The sequence below is a fragment of the Muntiacus reevesi genome, chromosome 4, assembly GCF_963930625.1.
Source record: "Muntiacus reevesi chromosome 4, mMunRee1.1, whole genome shotgun sequence".
Classification (NCBI taxonomy): Eukaryota; Metazoa; Chordata; class Mammalia; order Artiodactyla; family Cervidae; genus Muntiacus; species Muntiacus reevesi.
In genome coordinates, this window is record NC_089252.1 from 158992418 (window position 1) to 159008886 (window position 16469).

The 16469-nt window shown below is 39.0% G+C and overlaps 1 protein-coding gene and 1 pseudogene across 6 annotated transcripts in view; one reads left to right on the forward strand and one right to left on the reverse strand.

Annotated features, from left to right (window-relative positions):
- The window catches only part of FRS2 (fibroblast growth factor receptor substrate 2), a 101120-nt gene extending 90106 nt beyond the window's left edge, over positions 1-11014 (reverse strand). For 4 of the 6 annotated variants that reach the window (XR_010663070.1, XM_065934652.1, XM_065934648.1 and 1 more), the window contains exon 1: positions 10874-11014. The gene's annotated coding sequence lies outside the window, so the exon portion shown is untranslated. Of the gene's footprint in view, positions 1-1463; positions 1496-10168; positions 10542-10873 lie in introns of those variants that run through there. The other 2 variants (XM_065934651.1, XM_065934650.1) reach the window with 2 other exon arrangements.
- Positions 1-11204, forward strand: part of LOC136167577 (E3 ubiquitin-protein ligase MARCHF6-like) — a 36586-nt pseudogene extending 25382 nt beyond the window's left edge.
- Positions 11205-16469: the final 5265 nt, after the last annotated feature.

The window sequence follows — 16469 nt, forward strand, 5'->3', positions numbered from 1 at the left end:
GTTAAATAGCATCACTGACTCAATGGACATGAATTTGAGCAAACTCTGGGAAACAGTGGAAGACAGGGAAGACCCTGATGTGCGGCAGTTCATGGGGTCGCGAAGAGTCAGACACAGCTTAGTGACTGAGCAACAACCTACATACACATTATCCATATGCCTACATTTAAATATATAAATATAAAATGTGAACAAATACAATTACATTAGAACTACTACCATGCAAGACCCTTACGTCAGATAGCAACTCCTGTCTGTATGTTATTTATTCACTCAACCGTCCCAGGTACTGACAACACAGGAGACAGGATACAGACCATGCCCTAAGTCCACAGTCGATCTACCAACTTAAAAGGCAACTGTAGCTACTTTTAAAAAGTCTTAGGAAAACTTTAAGGGTTTGAATTCCAATGCTGCCTCTTATTAGCTATGTTTCCAAGTCTTAGTTTCCAGAACTATAAAATCCGTACTACTGCCATAAAGATTAAAATAATGTCATAAAATACAGGCATACCTAAGAGATACTGCAAGTTCAGTTCCAGACCACGACAATAAAGTGAGTATCACAATAAAACGAGTCACACAAATTTTTCTCATTGCCCAGTGCATATAAAAGTTATGTTTATGTGATCCTGTAGTCTTTTAACTGTACAACAGCATATCTAAAAGACATGTGCATAGCTTAATTTAAAAATACTTTAAATCAACTGTATTTCAACAAAAAGTTGTCTTAAAAACTTTATTGCTAAAAAATGCTAAGCATCAACTGAGCCTTCAGCAAGTCATAGCAGTTAACATCAGAGATCACTGATTACACATCACCATAACAAATGTAATAATAATAATGAAAAGGTTTGAAATATTGTGACAATTGCCAATATGTAACAAAAAAGACATGAAGCTAGCAAATGCTATTGGAAAAATAGTACCAATAGACATGCTCAACACAGGGTTGCCACAAACCTTTGATTTGTAAAAAATATAATACAGCAAAGTACAATAAAAGCAATCTTTTAAAAAAGCAATAAAACAAGGTATGCTTAAAAATGCCTGGCAAACTAGAAATCTTTCATACAAACGAAAGATATACTATTACTGTACTTATCTTTTATTTTGGTGATGACCATTTTTTAAATCCTTATTGAATTTGTTACAATATTGCTTCTGTTTTATGTCTTCGTGTTTTGGCCTCAAGGCATGTGAGATCTTAGCTCTCTGACCAGGGATCAAACCCACATCCCCTGCATTGCACTGGGTTGCCAGGTAAGTCCCACTGTACTCATCTTTTCATGAAGAACAAAACACTAGGACCTCCCTGCAGATTGCTTATTAACTGTAAGGAGAAAAACAGTACCTATACAGTGGATAAACCAGTTAACACTCTGACCAAAAGTAAAATCACTAATGAGGGGCAAATGGACATAATGTATATCCAGATATAATATTCTGAGAGGGGCACATACCTTTGGGAGTAGTCTGACTGAAGATAAATAACCTGAAACCATGAGACAAATCCAAGTTGAACATTTTTCTATAAAACAACTTATCTATATTCTTTAATTGCAAAAAAGACAAAGAAAAGCTCATTTTGCAGGACACTGGAATTTAAAGCGTATGGAGACTAAAGTATTTACCAATGTTAAATTCTTGGAATTTGATAATGGTACTGTGATTACCTAAAAGAATATCCTTATTCTTAGGAAATACACCCTGAGCTATTAAGAAGTAAAAAGGTATGCAACGAACTCTTCAGTGGTTCACAAAAACAAATAATAACGTGTGTTTATGCCATAAATCAAATACGGCAAAATGTTTAAAAACTGATAAACATGGGTAAAGGATATATGAGGCTACTGTATCATTCTTGCAACTTTACTGTAAGTTAGAAATCATTTCAAAATAAAAAGTTTAAGAACACAGGATACTAATCTCCAGGGGCTTACTTATAAGCTCTAAGCTATATATTAATCCTACTTTTTAAAAATCACTCTGCAAAATTAATACAGAGAAGGTTCTAAGGAACCTCACAGTCAGAACACAAAGTGAGTTAGGAAAGCACAGCACTGTGAGCAAGAGCAAGCAGAACAACACAAGCACATCCGCAGACTCCAAACACTGTAATTATCACGCACAACAAGAAATACGCATATTAAATAGGTTTTTAAGAAATAAAGTACCTTGAAAACATGACTTACAAAAGGAATAACTATTTTTTTTTAAAAAAGGATAATGTTTAAAAGGAACTGAATGCAACTTCTAGAAATGACCAAAAAATATAGTAAATGAAATTTTCAAAAACTCAATAAACATGGTACAACACAGATGAACTTTCAAGACATTATGCTGAGTGAAATAAACTAGACAAAGTGACACTGTATGATCCAACTATATGATCACACAGAATAAATTCACAGAAGTAAAATAGTTGTTGCCAGGGGCTCAGTGAAGGGGGAACAGGGGCTTACTGTTGAATGGGTACAAATTTCATGATGATGAAAAAAGTCCTGGAGATGGACAGTGGTGATAGTTGCATAATAAGGTGAATATACTTAATGTCACTGACCTGTATGCTTTAAAATGGCTAAAATGGTAAATTCTATTTATATGTATTTTACCATAATTTTTTAAAAAGACATAATTGATAAAATAAAGTGAAAAAAATTCAATGAAACAGGTGAACAAAACTGAAGTGAGAATTAGCTAACTGGAATAAAAGGCACTAATTATTGAGAACACAATACAAACAGATACAGAAATAGAAAATATAAAAGACCAATTAAAAGACCCGATGGGTAGAGTAAAAAGATCTAACATACTTCAAAACACAAGTTCCAGATAGGAAATAAAGAAGATAAATTTTGAGTAGAAAATAGCCAACAGTTCTCCAAAATTGACACCAATCTTTAGATTCCAAAGCCTACTGAATACCAAACATGATAAACAGAAGAAAACATCTTTAAGACATATCAAAATAAAAGTCCAGAACACCAAGGGTAAAAAAAAACAAAACAATGTCAAAACTAGCTATAATGAAACAACAGTCAACCCTGTTTTCCAAAGGGGAATGAATGGTTCCAAGACTCCAGAGGATACCCTCCAAAGTTCAAGTCCCTTCTACAAAACAGTGTAATATTTGCATATAACCCATGTATGTCCTCAGGTATACTCCAGATTTACTCAAAATACCTAAGACAATGGAAATGCTATATAAATAGTTGCCAACATGCAACAAATTCAAGTTCTGCTTTTTAAACTTCCCATAATTTTTCAAATATTTCAGTTCATGGGTAGTTAAATCCAACAAGGCAAAACCTGCAGATATTGAGGGTCAAGTGTATCTTTGAAGCAATGGCAAATCACAAGGATTACTGATTTTTCAAAAACAGTAAAAGTTAGAAGAGAATGCTGCAAGATCTATAATAAAAATTATTGTTAGCATTGAATGCACACACAGGAAAGTCACCTTTGGGAATAAGACTTTCAAACAAATATAGTTTTTCAAATAACAGACCCTCTAAAGGATGTTCAGGGAGAGAGAAAATTATCTCGATCCCAACAGGAAGTTCAAGACGCAAATGAAAATGAGCATAGACATTTGTATGTATGTATGTATGTATGTATGTGTACATGTGTATTACACAGGCAAATCAAAGCAACAGTGCTTAAAACAAAAAGAATATATAATTTATTGGAAGTCAGGGAGAACTAAAATAAACGGAAACTAAAAACTTCCAAACATGAAGAAAAGAGGAAAATGGATTTTTTAAAAATACATTAACCAAAATTGAAAAGCAAGGGAATGATTAACACAAAATTCAGATCATGGTGACTCAGGAAGCATGTCAGAGAACACAAGTGGTGAGAAGTACAGAGGGGCTTCAAAGAGGCAGTGTCCTACTGTTTAAGCTAATTATTTAAGCTGTACATTTATTATCCTATATGCTTCTGTAATAAAAGTAAATTTTAAAAATCAACAACAACAACAAAAAAGGCTAGCAATCATTCCCTAAAAATCTAGAATATGCCCCAGAGCTTGGTATTCAAAACTGAAACAATAAAAAGATTCATTATCTTCTTTAAGAACTACTTGTGGAGTGCCTATAACTGAGCTGAGAGTAGGCATGAAGATTACTAACCTCTCTTCTTTCTCTTGTCTTCCTAACCCTAGAGAGCAGCACTGTCTAATATAGTAGCCACAAGTAGCTGTTCACATTTAAACTCATTAAAATTAAATAAAATTTAAAAATGAGTTCATCTGTAACACTAGATACACTCAGTGCTTAGTGGCCCATATGAGGGCCACTATATTAAATAGTACAGATAGAGAGCACTTCCATCATTGCAGTAAGTTCTATTAGACAATGCTGCTATATTTTTTATAACAGTAGAAATACACTGATAACTGAGCAATGTTAAATTTTTCAGATGTTCTTACTTTTATAATTATTCAATTTCCTTTCAAACTCATGTTATTTCTATGAAACTACAGCTCCTCAGCAGTAGTTTAAAATAGTTTGCTGTTTGTTGAGAAAAACACAGAAAGTGTGAAGACCTTTTCACCATCTCCCATGTCCCACCAAAACCATCAGAACACAAGATTTTTTTTTTCATGAGCCAAAATTAAATAGTTAAGCACAGTGCTACTAAATTGTAATACAAGCCATGTCAAAACGAATACAAAAATCCACAGGATGAACATATGACCCTTCTTGGAGGCACCAATTTTAGCTGGCAGCACTTTAAAACACTGTTTACATACATATAAAATAGCAATGCAAAATTCATAAGAATTTTTAAAACGAAATGCTACAGACATCGTGAAATTTTCACTCTGGGCTACAGCTCCAGACTTCTGAGCATACCATTCATTTCTGCCATTAGAAGCACTTTAGAGGAAAATTGCAAGCATTATTAAATAAATGAATATACGTGATTTTTTTTTCATTTACCAGAAACAAAAATATATAACAAAACTATCAAACAATAGCATCCTTAATATCTAAAGCAGCAAACCTCAATTTTTTTAAAAATTAAAGTACAGAGGTCCTAAGCTATTTCAGCTTAACCCGAATATTTTGCTTTAGGCATTCTAACACAAATTAAGTATTTCTACAGCAGAACTGAACAGCACTCCCAATTTTTTAAATTACCTAACCAAAAACACTCAACGGAAACAAATGCTAAGCCTTAATTTAACAAGCTAGGTTTGCAACTTAAGTTTTCTCCTCAACTCTAAGTGAACCAGGGGGTCAATAAGCTTCTCATCTAAACAACTGAATGCAATTTCAATAACCACTTATGCTAATAATTATTTTTTAGTCCCCAGGAGGACTTCTGAGGCTCCACTTACATAACCAATTATGCAAAGCACTGAATTACTCTCTTTCTCTAGAAAGCATTTCAAATACTGATATGCATACAAGGTTTACTTGCTACATTAAATAAAGCTTTTCTAACTCTAGCTTCAACAATTCTATAGAAGAGGTGAAAAGGAAAGCCAGTTTCTGCTACTTCACTATGTCAAAGGCGAGTGACTGATTTATCTTCTTGGTGAATCAACAGAGGAATGAGTGACAGCGGCACCCCCAGGCAGCCCCCAGAGTCCACCAGTTTCCTCCTGGGACTCTGGTTGAGAAACACAGCTTTAAACAAGTAATTTAGAGCAAGTTGTTTGAACTCAACTGAAAACAATCTGAACTGCTCCTTGAAATATGCTGTAAGTATTCATGTAAAACTTGACAAATTCAAATTCAATGAGGTGAGAATCACAATACAGCCCCTATAGGGTAATCGAAGGGTAGAATGTAAGCCAAACCTTGAATATGCATAAATATGTTGAATGAGTACTCTTCCCTAATCTCCTGATTCTGTTTAACCAAGACCTGAGATTTCACAGAGCCATAACCTAAAAAAAAAAAGGGGGGGGGGGTGGTAACTTTTATTCTGCCAAAGACATTTATAAAGAAAATAACTACCAATTACTATCACCATTATTTCATTTTAAAAATTAATATGCTTATACCAAAAATGGTAAAAGATACTTTTAGAAAAACATATCATCTTCTAAACTCAATAAGTGTAGCTTTATGAGAAGTTCATTCATTCTCATTTCACTTCAGACAAGTGACAACTCTGTCGTGGACTGACACGACTCCACAGTCCAGCACTTGGGAACCACAGGTCTAAGCAGTTAACCTCCACTTGGAAAAAGAAAGCAATGGTAGGACATGCCCAAACCAAATATTCACCTATTCAACAATGAGGAAGTCGAGGCTTTCTCCACTGGAGGGGTTTAGAGGCTCTCCCAAGATCACAGACCAAGAATTCTGACATCAGTTCAGTCGCTCAGTCGTGGCCGACTCTTTGCAACCCCATGGACGGCAGCATGCCAGGCCTCCCTGTCCAACACCAGCTCCCGGAGTTTACTCAAACTCATGACATAGGTCTGTCTTATTCCAGAGTCAGAGTTTCTAATCACTATGCTAAATTTCCTCTAATATTCTTCCAGTGGTTTAAAAAAAAAAAAAAAAATCCATCCTAATTCAGTCACCTTTGTGACCAGTGACAACCGAGGAATTTCCAAGACAGCTGGCAGGAGTGAGAGGTGTACTCCCTGGCCATCTCAGACTGAAGTTAAAAGGAACTCCTGACCTTTGCCTTATTAATACCAGGCTCACTGCGGCTAAGCTAACCAGCCCAGACAGAGCACACCCAGGCCCCACTGCCTCCAAGGACACTGACAGAGGACTCGGGGTGCTCCCAAGTGCCTGCGACAAGAGCGGAAAACATATCCCTGAAAAACAAAAGGAATACATTAATTCTCAAGAAGGAAATAAACACTTCCATAATAATTTAATCTACAAATAATCAGCTTGCTCTCAAAAAGTTACAACTCTAAGCCTCATTCTGCAAATAACGACCATTTTTTTACACACTGATATACAGGTTCCCTTAAATATTTAAACAGGAAACCACACGAAATTCTATAAATCTATATAGTTCTTAAATACTTTCAAAATCAAAATGTATAGTTTTTAATATATGTATCATTATATGGTAAGTGTCTTATCATTCTCTCTAAAATAATCCAAACATTAGAGACAAAAGTACTCAAGTTAATCAAAAGTACTTATAAAAGGGAGTTCGAAGAAAAATACGCAATTAAATACCATTTTCTATGAAAGGCACTGCTAGCAGCCAGCAGTAATCAAAGGGACAAAAACTGTCTTTGAATAATCAGAAATTCTTGATATTGAAACCAAAATTGAAAGTCATACATATAAAGAGAATACAATGACAGAAATTTTCCAAATCCTCACGTATCACTTGCCAACAACTGTCCAAAAGAAATGACCAGACAGCTCTAAAGTAACCAAAGACTGACAATGAACCAAATGAGTCTGACATAGTTCCTCCTCCCTGAGATAGAGTAATGATAGCACAGTATTCTTGGTAGTACAGCAAGAAAGTTGTTTCCCAACCAGATTGTCAATGATCAGATTCTTTGTACGCCATTTGAGTCTACAACGTGAGGGAGCAGTCCACAGACTACCAAAATTTTTACTCACTGAATAAAACTATCTATTTAGTGTCTTTTCCTTCTGTTTTAAACAGATGCCATCGAAAATAAAAGGTTCTTCTTTTTTTCTTTTCGTCTAGACTCTCCCTTGACTCTTTCATCTTCTTAAACAGATTCAATGAATACATCTATTTATATTATTCTCTACACCAATGTTTAATATATGCCTGGCACTGACCTCTCTCATGAACTACAAACCCATATTTTCAAAAAATTCTGACTATTTTCAGTGTTTGTCAAGTATATAAAAAACTCACTATATTAAAAGCTGATCTCATTATGCACCTCCTTGCCCATATTTTTTAGTAATAATACCACCAGTGCCGTCACCTACAATAAAAATGTGTGTAATCATTAACCTCCACTTCCTCCAAATCTTTCCCAACAATCCCTCCTCCCACCCACCTACCTACCTAAACCATGATACCACCACTGCCTTTGCCTATTATTTATAGTCTCTTGAAAATCGGCTTTCTACAACAAATCATTCTACACGCTACACTATTAGACCTTGGTAGTGTCTCATTACCTCCCAAATACTCCAAAATACAGCATTTAAACATGTTCTACAATCTGGCCCCAATTTATATTTCAAACCTCACCTCTTCTTCCCCAAAATGAACCCTATATTCTAGGTAATCTGGTCCACTTACTTTCCTCTGAGTACACAATGAACTTTCCCACCTCCATACTTGTGCTCACATCATTCCCTTTATTTAACAAGCCTTCTTCATCCACCTACTTCCAGCCCCTAAATTTTTGTCTTAGAAAAGTCTTACCCTCTGTAATGTTGAACTCAGGCTGCTGGTTTATCCGGATTAGCATGTTGTAGCAAAAACACACAGATTTTGGCACCAAACAGACTTGTATTCAAACTAGGGCTGTTACTTGCTACTACATAGTCCAAATAAGTTACTTAAGTATCAGTGACCTCATTATTAAGAAATATACTCAGATATTATTGTGAAGCTTAGAAAAGGTATGTAAAGCAACTAGCATAGAGCCTGGTATGCATGAAATGCTCAATAAATAATAGCTTCAGAGCTAACTTTAAAAGTACTACTGTACCTCCACCACCTTCCATTTTACTCAAGAAAAATGAACACATTTTCCTTTCAAACAACTCCAAACTTTAGATCAAACCACTCACATAGGAAGTATTTATTTTTATATGCTGTAAATTATTATACAAATATCTGACATCTCATTCTTTATTTCAAATTCTTGAAGACCCAAGACTTAACCTTTGCATCCTCTAATGCCTAGCAGTGCCTTTCATGAAGCACAAGGCAGTCACTTCCAATTAGAAAAAAAATTTAATACGCCTAAATATTTAATATGCTCTTCATGACTTCTGACACACCTTAGAAAATTACTGCCAAAACATGAAGCTTAGTTGTTATGGCTGTATCTTTTCTGGCTCCTACATGGTTGCCTAACAAAGTTTGATGCCTAACACGGCAAGTCTGTTGAACTGACTTGAATAATATAATTTCCAATGCAAACGTTCAGTATCTGCTGAATTAACGTGAACATAATTAAATTTACTTTGGGATCTGATTTTTCCTTTTTCTATTCTTACAACTCTTGAAATCTTTCCCTTCAAAACAGTGTCACAACTTCAGTATGAATTCATAACTTTATCTAACCTGACTCCTTTTCCAGATTCTCTCAATTTCAATATCCCAAGCATTTCAAATAGCTAAGAATCTACAGTTTCCATCTAAATCTAAAAGTTGGGCAACTAGTCTTCACGCCACAATCTTTTGCAGGGGCTTTAAAAATCCTCCACCCTTTACCTGTAGAAGATCAACAGTGGTGAAATAAATTTTCTTGTACATAAGACAGCTCCCTGAATAATCACTTCAGTCTATTTTCCCTAATTCATGAGATCACTCCCTTCCGGTGGTGGAAGGAGAAGGAGATAAGTACTCCCAAAAAACTAGAGCATAAGTCCTAAAACAAGCACAAGATGAGAAGTACAGGGAAGTGTCACTGGTTTCACAAAGGTGGTGTGCATATACTTTACACTGCAAAAGTAATGGTTATTTGCTGGCAGTCAAAATCAACAGTAACTGCATTCCTTTATGATCATAATTTTAAAATCACTATTAAATGTGGGAAATCCTATTTCCTACAAACCTTTCAGGAGTAGTTTATTACCTAAAACCTGTTCGCTAAAAACAACTACCTACATCACTTTCTCCTCTACGAAAGACTCAATTTTTCTGAAGTAAACACCTAATACAATAAAACAGCAAAAAACACAACAGCAAAAACACCTCTGGCCACCTGTGTGAACCTCTGCACTGCAGCAACAGCTGTAACAGTCTAAGGAATCTCCTTGGAGTTACAGAGCACAATTTTTCTTTAAAAGTTAAGAAAAATGACAATTCCAAACATGAAGGTAAACAAACTTGCAGAAAGGGAGGGTGTAATAATTCTCCAACCCTACGCGGTCAATTCTTACAACAACCGCAGACTGAACTCACCAAACCACTGTGACTTCAGATAGCCACAGAAATTAGGAGTGCAGATTAGAGAGCAGCAGCATCTCCTAACGTCGGGGGAGAAAATAAGGGAACTTACCTCAACTCCTGATTTTTCTCAAGCAAGTTTGTTGTTTTAAGAAGTGACTTCAACAACAGCGTGAGTAAGCTTTCCAGTGAGTAAAGATCATGGGAGGCACGCTGGTGCCACACTGCCCTACATCTCCAACACCGGTCCCAAGCGCAGTCCAACCCGATCCTGAGCAACCCCTACACCAGTCTAGACCGAAAGCCTTGCAGTAGATCTCTGGCGTCTACACACGCATCGCCCCGCCCTGGGACCGAAGAGACGACACTCCAGAGACCCCAGCTAATTACTGAGCCCGACGACAGACCTAGAGGTCGCCGAAGTCGGGAACTACAGTCCACGACTGAGTCTGACGTCCAGATTCCCAGCCCCGGGTCGGACACAGAAAAACCAAATCGCAGAGACAGCGCGAGGATACAGGGGAGCAGAAATGAGGGGGCTGGATGGACGGAGGCCCAGCCCATTCTTAACTCTCCCAACAGCAACAACAGCTCCGGGAACCCACTCCCTGGCTCCGCCCCGCCCACCCCACGGCCCCCACCGCCAGCTCCTTCCAGTCCCCCCGGCTCGGCGAAAACCGCGGCGGTCGACAACCCCCTTTCTCGAACCCCGACAGCACAGCCCGCAGCCTGGAGCCCAGAGCGGGTAGCGGGGGCCCGAGAGCGCCAGCCCCGACGCGGCCCGCGGCCGTCGCAGTTCACTCCCCCGGCCACTCACCGTCGGCCCGGGAGGTGAGAGGGGCCAGGGCGCGGGTCGACCGGCGCTAAACCCCGGGCTCCCACACGGGCGGGAGCCCCTCCTCGGAGCCGACCAAGCCTCAGCGTCTGTGCCTACAAGGCCTCTCTACGGCCCGAACCCTAGAAAAGCACTTCCGGGGGAGCGGGGGAGGGAAAGGTTTTGGCACCGGAACTGCTCGCGGGCTGGAGCTGCCAGGGCCTCCCAAGCGGGGCGGGGCGGGGCCTCTGCCGCCGGCGCCCGCAAAGCCGCCCCGGGCTCCTGGCTAACCCTTTCTGCCCCGCGGCTCCGCCTTTCCCCAAAGTCCGGGTGAAGCGTTTACAGCTCTTCGACGAGTTCTACTCAGGCCACCTGATTTTACAGAGGAGAAAACTGAGGCTCAGAAGATTTAGCTGCCAGGGTCCAGCGCCTTCACCCGCCTTCCGACTCTCTCCAGTATTCTTACCACCCCAGTTTGCCTCCTTTAAAAATAATAATAGTTAACATTTATTGACCGCCTACTGCGTGATAGACACTGTATTAAGCGTTTTGGCGCTTAGTTCAGTTAATCGTCCTCAAATCCCTTGAGGTTGGTGCTACCCTTTACTTCTGGCAGAGGAGGAAACCGATCAAAAGAGACCAAACCCGATACCGCAAACATTAGTTCTTGATTTTATTTTAACTCATGTTGTGTGTGTAAATTTCACCCATCCCTGACACGAGTTTTAAGTTCTTTGAGGACAGGAATCAAATTATATTCCTTTATTCCATCACTTGAGGCCAAGAACTGGAAAACTGGAAGCTTACTGCCTGGGCCCTGTTATTTTATACTTTTATTTTTTCACCCTGGGCAAGTTACTTTACCTCTCTAGGCTTGTTTTTCCTCCTTTGTGATAAGTTTAATGTAGTTGCTGTGTATGTGTGTTTGCATGTGCACACACGCACACATATATAATCATCTCTGGATTGTTAGAGGAATTCAGAATGAAAATGCTGTGTGCTAAGTTGCTTCAGTAGTGTTCGACTCTGCAACGCTATGGACGGTAGCCCACCAGCCTCCTCTGTCCATGGCATTCTTCAGGCGAATACTGGAGTGGGTTGCCATGCCCTCTTCTAGAGGATAAGACCCGGTTGCCGACCCGGGGATGGAACCGGAGTCTCCTGCATTGGCAGCCAGATTCTTTACCTCTAGCACCACCTGGTCTGGGTAAAAATCAACCATTTTCATACCTTGTCACTAATAAGAACAATTTTTCCTCCAGTGGAATCACTCTAGAAGGAGGTAATTTGGAAAACTACAGATTACTAATAGGTGATTGAAAAGGTTAGTGAAGGAAATAAGGAAATAAAATAGTAGAGGGCTTCCCAAGAGGACCAGTGGTAAAGAATCCACCTGCAATGCCAGAGACATGGGTTTAATCCCTGGGTCAGGAGGATCTCCTGGAGAAGGAAATGGCAACCCACTTCAGTATTCTTTCGGGGCAAATCCCATGGGCAGAGGAGCCCGGCAGGCTGCAGTCCACAGGGTCGCGGAAGACTAAACAACAGAGGTTTTTGCAATGGGAAAAATGAAGGTAGGTGAGCCACACAATGTCCTGGGGCCAGCCTGGCTACTTGTGACACTGTGAGCTGAGACAGTTCGAGGACCTAGAGTCAGAGGACAGGCAGGGAAAGGAGGCGGCAAAAAGGATTCCTTAACCACAAAATCAGAAAGGCACCAAACATCTGAGGTAGTTTCTGTATTTGAGGCTAGATTCTGGGTCAGGGGCTGGCAGGGAGCGCTTAGCATGCATACTATCTGCCAAACAAATTTACAAGCATCTCTTAAAACTGTAGGGGAGGAAGAGGAAGATTTTTTAAATTTTCTACTACGAAAGTCAGGGGAAATGAAAATAGTTCACAACCTGTTATTACGAATTGAAAGATGCAAACAATGCCTTTGCTTTGGGCTTTTTTCTTTTTTTAACAGTGCTGCCTTGTTTTATTTCTGTGATCACAGAAATGTTTGTAAATACTTCTCTAATGGCCAAATTTATCAGCCTTTCGTGCCTTGGAGTGCGAAGAAGTAAAAAACGGAGCCTGGGCTGGCAGGACTCGCTACTTTCCACCGAGGGCTTAGAGGGATAGCGAGAGGAACCCTGAATCGCAAACATTGTCAGGCTCCCTGCTGGATTCAGTGGCACCGCAGGTTTGTCATTGAATCTGGTCATCTAACTAGTAAACGGTGCAACCAGGATTTGAATGTGAGTCTTTCTCCTCAGCTGCTTTTCACCACTATGCCAGAGGTTCTAGGTCTTGGAATGCCTCGGAATCACCGAAAGGTCTTGTCAAAACACAGAGGGCTGGATCTCACCCCCAGAATTTCACTTAACTAGTGAAATGCTAGTGCTTCTCTCAAGTGTAGTCCCTGGACTACTATCATCAACATCATCTTTGAACTTGTTACAAATGCAAATTATTAGGCCCCACTCCAGACCTTATAACTGGTGTGGGGCCCAGCCATCTGTGTCCTGACAGGCCTTCTCAGTGGTTCTGATACATCCTCAAGCTTTAGAACCTCTGAACTCTACTATCTTGTCTTCCACAAATCCCCACCCCCACCTTTTTTTTCTAATTATCCCCAACAGAAATAACTCTACTGAAGCAAAAGTTCTTCCCAGTAAATTAAGTGATTTATTTATTTATGTTTTGCTTTCAGTTGGAGAGGAGACTAGAAAAAAAAAGTAATAGGATTCTTTTTTGATTACTGTCAATTTGTACTGAAATTTAACCAGATACTACTGGGTTGGAGGTGGAACTAATCTCATTTGCGAACTACTCTGTGCAAGGGTTTAACCTGCATTTTTGAAATTGATCTTCACTTCCCTACTATGAGGTTTGATGGCCTTAATTGTACAGAAGAGAAAAACTGAGGCTTAGATGAAGTAATTGACTTAAAGGCCACATTCTTATTAAGGGACAGAAATCAGGGTTGTTCAAACAAAGATCCCTCTAATTCCAAAACTCATGATCTCTCCACTTCGTGGCAGGAGCTTGTGGAACCAAATTCCACTGTGGGCTTCACCAGCCCAACTATACAACATTGAGTAAGCGATTTAATCTCTATTTCAATTTCTCCATCTCTAAATAATGTTATCATAAATCTGCCCCTCCCACACTGGAATGTTAGAACAAATGAGGAAATAAAAGCATAAGTTCTTTGAACTTTTTTGAAGAAAAGCAATAAAAAGGCAAGTTATCATAGTCCTCATATGTTTAGCCAAGTGTTGCTATGTCAGCCTAAGCATTGACTCTTTCCTGGTTCTCTCCGGATTCATACATAAGAGGTTCAAAGATTGTAGCTGATGCCACAGAAAATGCATTTGACTTCATTTATCAGTATCTACTGGAGGTTAAAGAGGATAACAAAGGATCTCTTAAAAATCTCTCTTAAAAATTACAAGAAATCTCTCGCCAGGTTCATAGGCTCCAGGTTGTTGTCACATTGCTGGCCCATCCTCATCCTAGAGATCTTTTCTCCAAACCCTTTTCTTCTCCCCATTACAAGCATCCCTCCACCCTCCTGCCTCCACCCCCTAGGCAAAGACTTAAAATTCCTCCCACTTTATTATGTAGAAGGATTTAGCTCTCAATCCTCCTCTCAGACCAGACTCTAGGCCTATCTTTGTTGACAGAGTCGCCAACTTGCACAATTCCAGGAGGTACCATTCACAAAGAATACAACCTAAATGGTGCTCAAGGGGGTGCCAATTGCACAGGGCACAATAGGAATGGTCCCCCTGGAACTGTGCAAGGCTGTCACCCTGTCTATGCATAGCCCCCACCCCAAAAATCCATTAAGGTGTTTTGTTAAACAAAAGAGCCATCTACTTGGGTGTCCACCAGTTTGCCAACTTTTGAAATAATGGGGTTCTTTGTGGTTTTTGTTTGTTTGTTTTAACGTACGCCTGATCAAATACTTAAATCACCAGGCTTAAGTCCTGGGTTCCACATTCTGCTATGCCATTTTTCACTCTCTTCTCTGACGTTATTGCCGATCGCTCCACTAAACTGTGAGTTTCATGAAGGCTTTGTCATATTTCGTCTGTACCTTCTTGGCACAAGTGCTTTAAAAACCGGTTTGAATAACAGCACAGCGTACTCATATCTATCATATCTATGTACTAGTATATTTGGCAGAGATTTGACAAATGGCCTCAACTGTGTTGTTTGACCCACAGAGTTCTGTAACAAGAAATAAATTGAGTCAAAAATCTTAAATTGAGTAATGTCATGTAAAATAACAATCCCAATTTCTGGTGTCTCTTGAAAATTTGGACACTATGGCAAACTGGGCATGCATCCCACAAGGTGTCAATGCCTTTAGCTCATGTGCAGCTCTTTATTCAGTAGTACAATGAATTGGCTTCTCTCACACATGAAATCTTCATGGCACACACTTAGGTTGGGGCCATGGTGTGTGGAATCATATGGGAATCGTAGAGAAACAAAAATAGAATGCTGCCTTATATAATATGTATTTTGAGGTAATTTTAAATTGTTTTTCTGGGGTAGAAAATTGTGGGGTACCATGCTGTACCATTTCTAAACTAGCCAAGCAAGTGCAGGCATCAGATTATAAATACAATTACCACCAACATTTTACAGGCATTGTAGCTGATGTTATTTGTCAAGTGCCTTGGAAACAGAAATGACAAATAATAACAAATACTTGAATAAACTTCGTGATAAATTAACTTTATGGATTGTGATTTTTTTTTCCCTAGATGAAGAAACAAAAGCACAGCTAGTTCAGGTAACAAGCAAGTAATGGGGCCACGATTAGAACCCAGGCAGCCTATCTCTGGAGACATGGTCTTAACCACTGAATTAATATTTATTGAGCCTTTCCCATGTGCTATGGCCATGACTGCCTCCCAACTGAAAGAGACTACTAGATTTATAGAAGAGTCCATGCATCTCTTCCAGGCCTTTTATAGGGTACTATATTAAACCCACACAGATCCTTCTCATCTCTCTCCTCCTTCTATCCCAAGTCATACTGACACGTTTATAATCTTCAGTTTTGAAGTGTACAAACTGCAGATGTCCAGGATTTCCTTTAATTCCAATATAATTCTTGCACAGTTTGTTTTTATTGCAAATTGTCATAAAGAGTCCTATACATGTGGTGAAAAATAGGCATCTTTTAAAGACAATGGAAGCAATTTGAAGCGATATAATATTGACACTGGAAACCAGTATCTGTAGTCAAATTATGCTTGTGTAGAGAAATGGGAGATAGCAAGGTTGAATTTGAGCAAAAAAGTCACATTGACACAAATGCAATAAAAGCTTAAAAATAAAGGAATGGTCATCAACATTCCTCATCAACATTCAAATATGTCATCAGCACATTTTACTTTTAATTTGTAATTAAAAATGGAGAAAAAATTTGGAACTTACGTTTTCCTTTAAAAGGTGTAAAAAATTAAACTGTTGTCCAAAATGAGCTGTTTTTTAACAAGTCTCAGCAAGTTGCATACTACCTTCATACTTACTTATGAAGATGTAACCCATCTTACTCTGCCTCAGTTTCTCCATCTACAAAAATGCATAA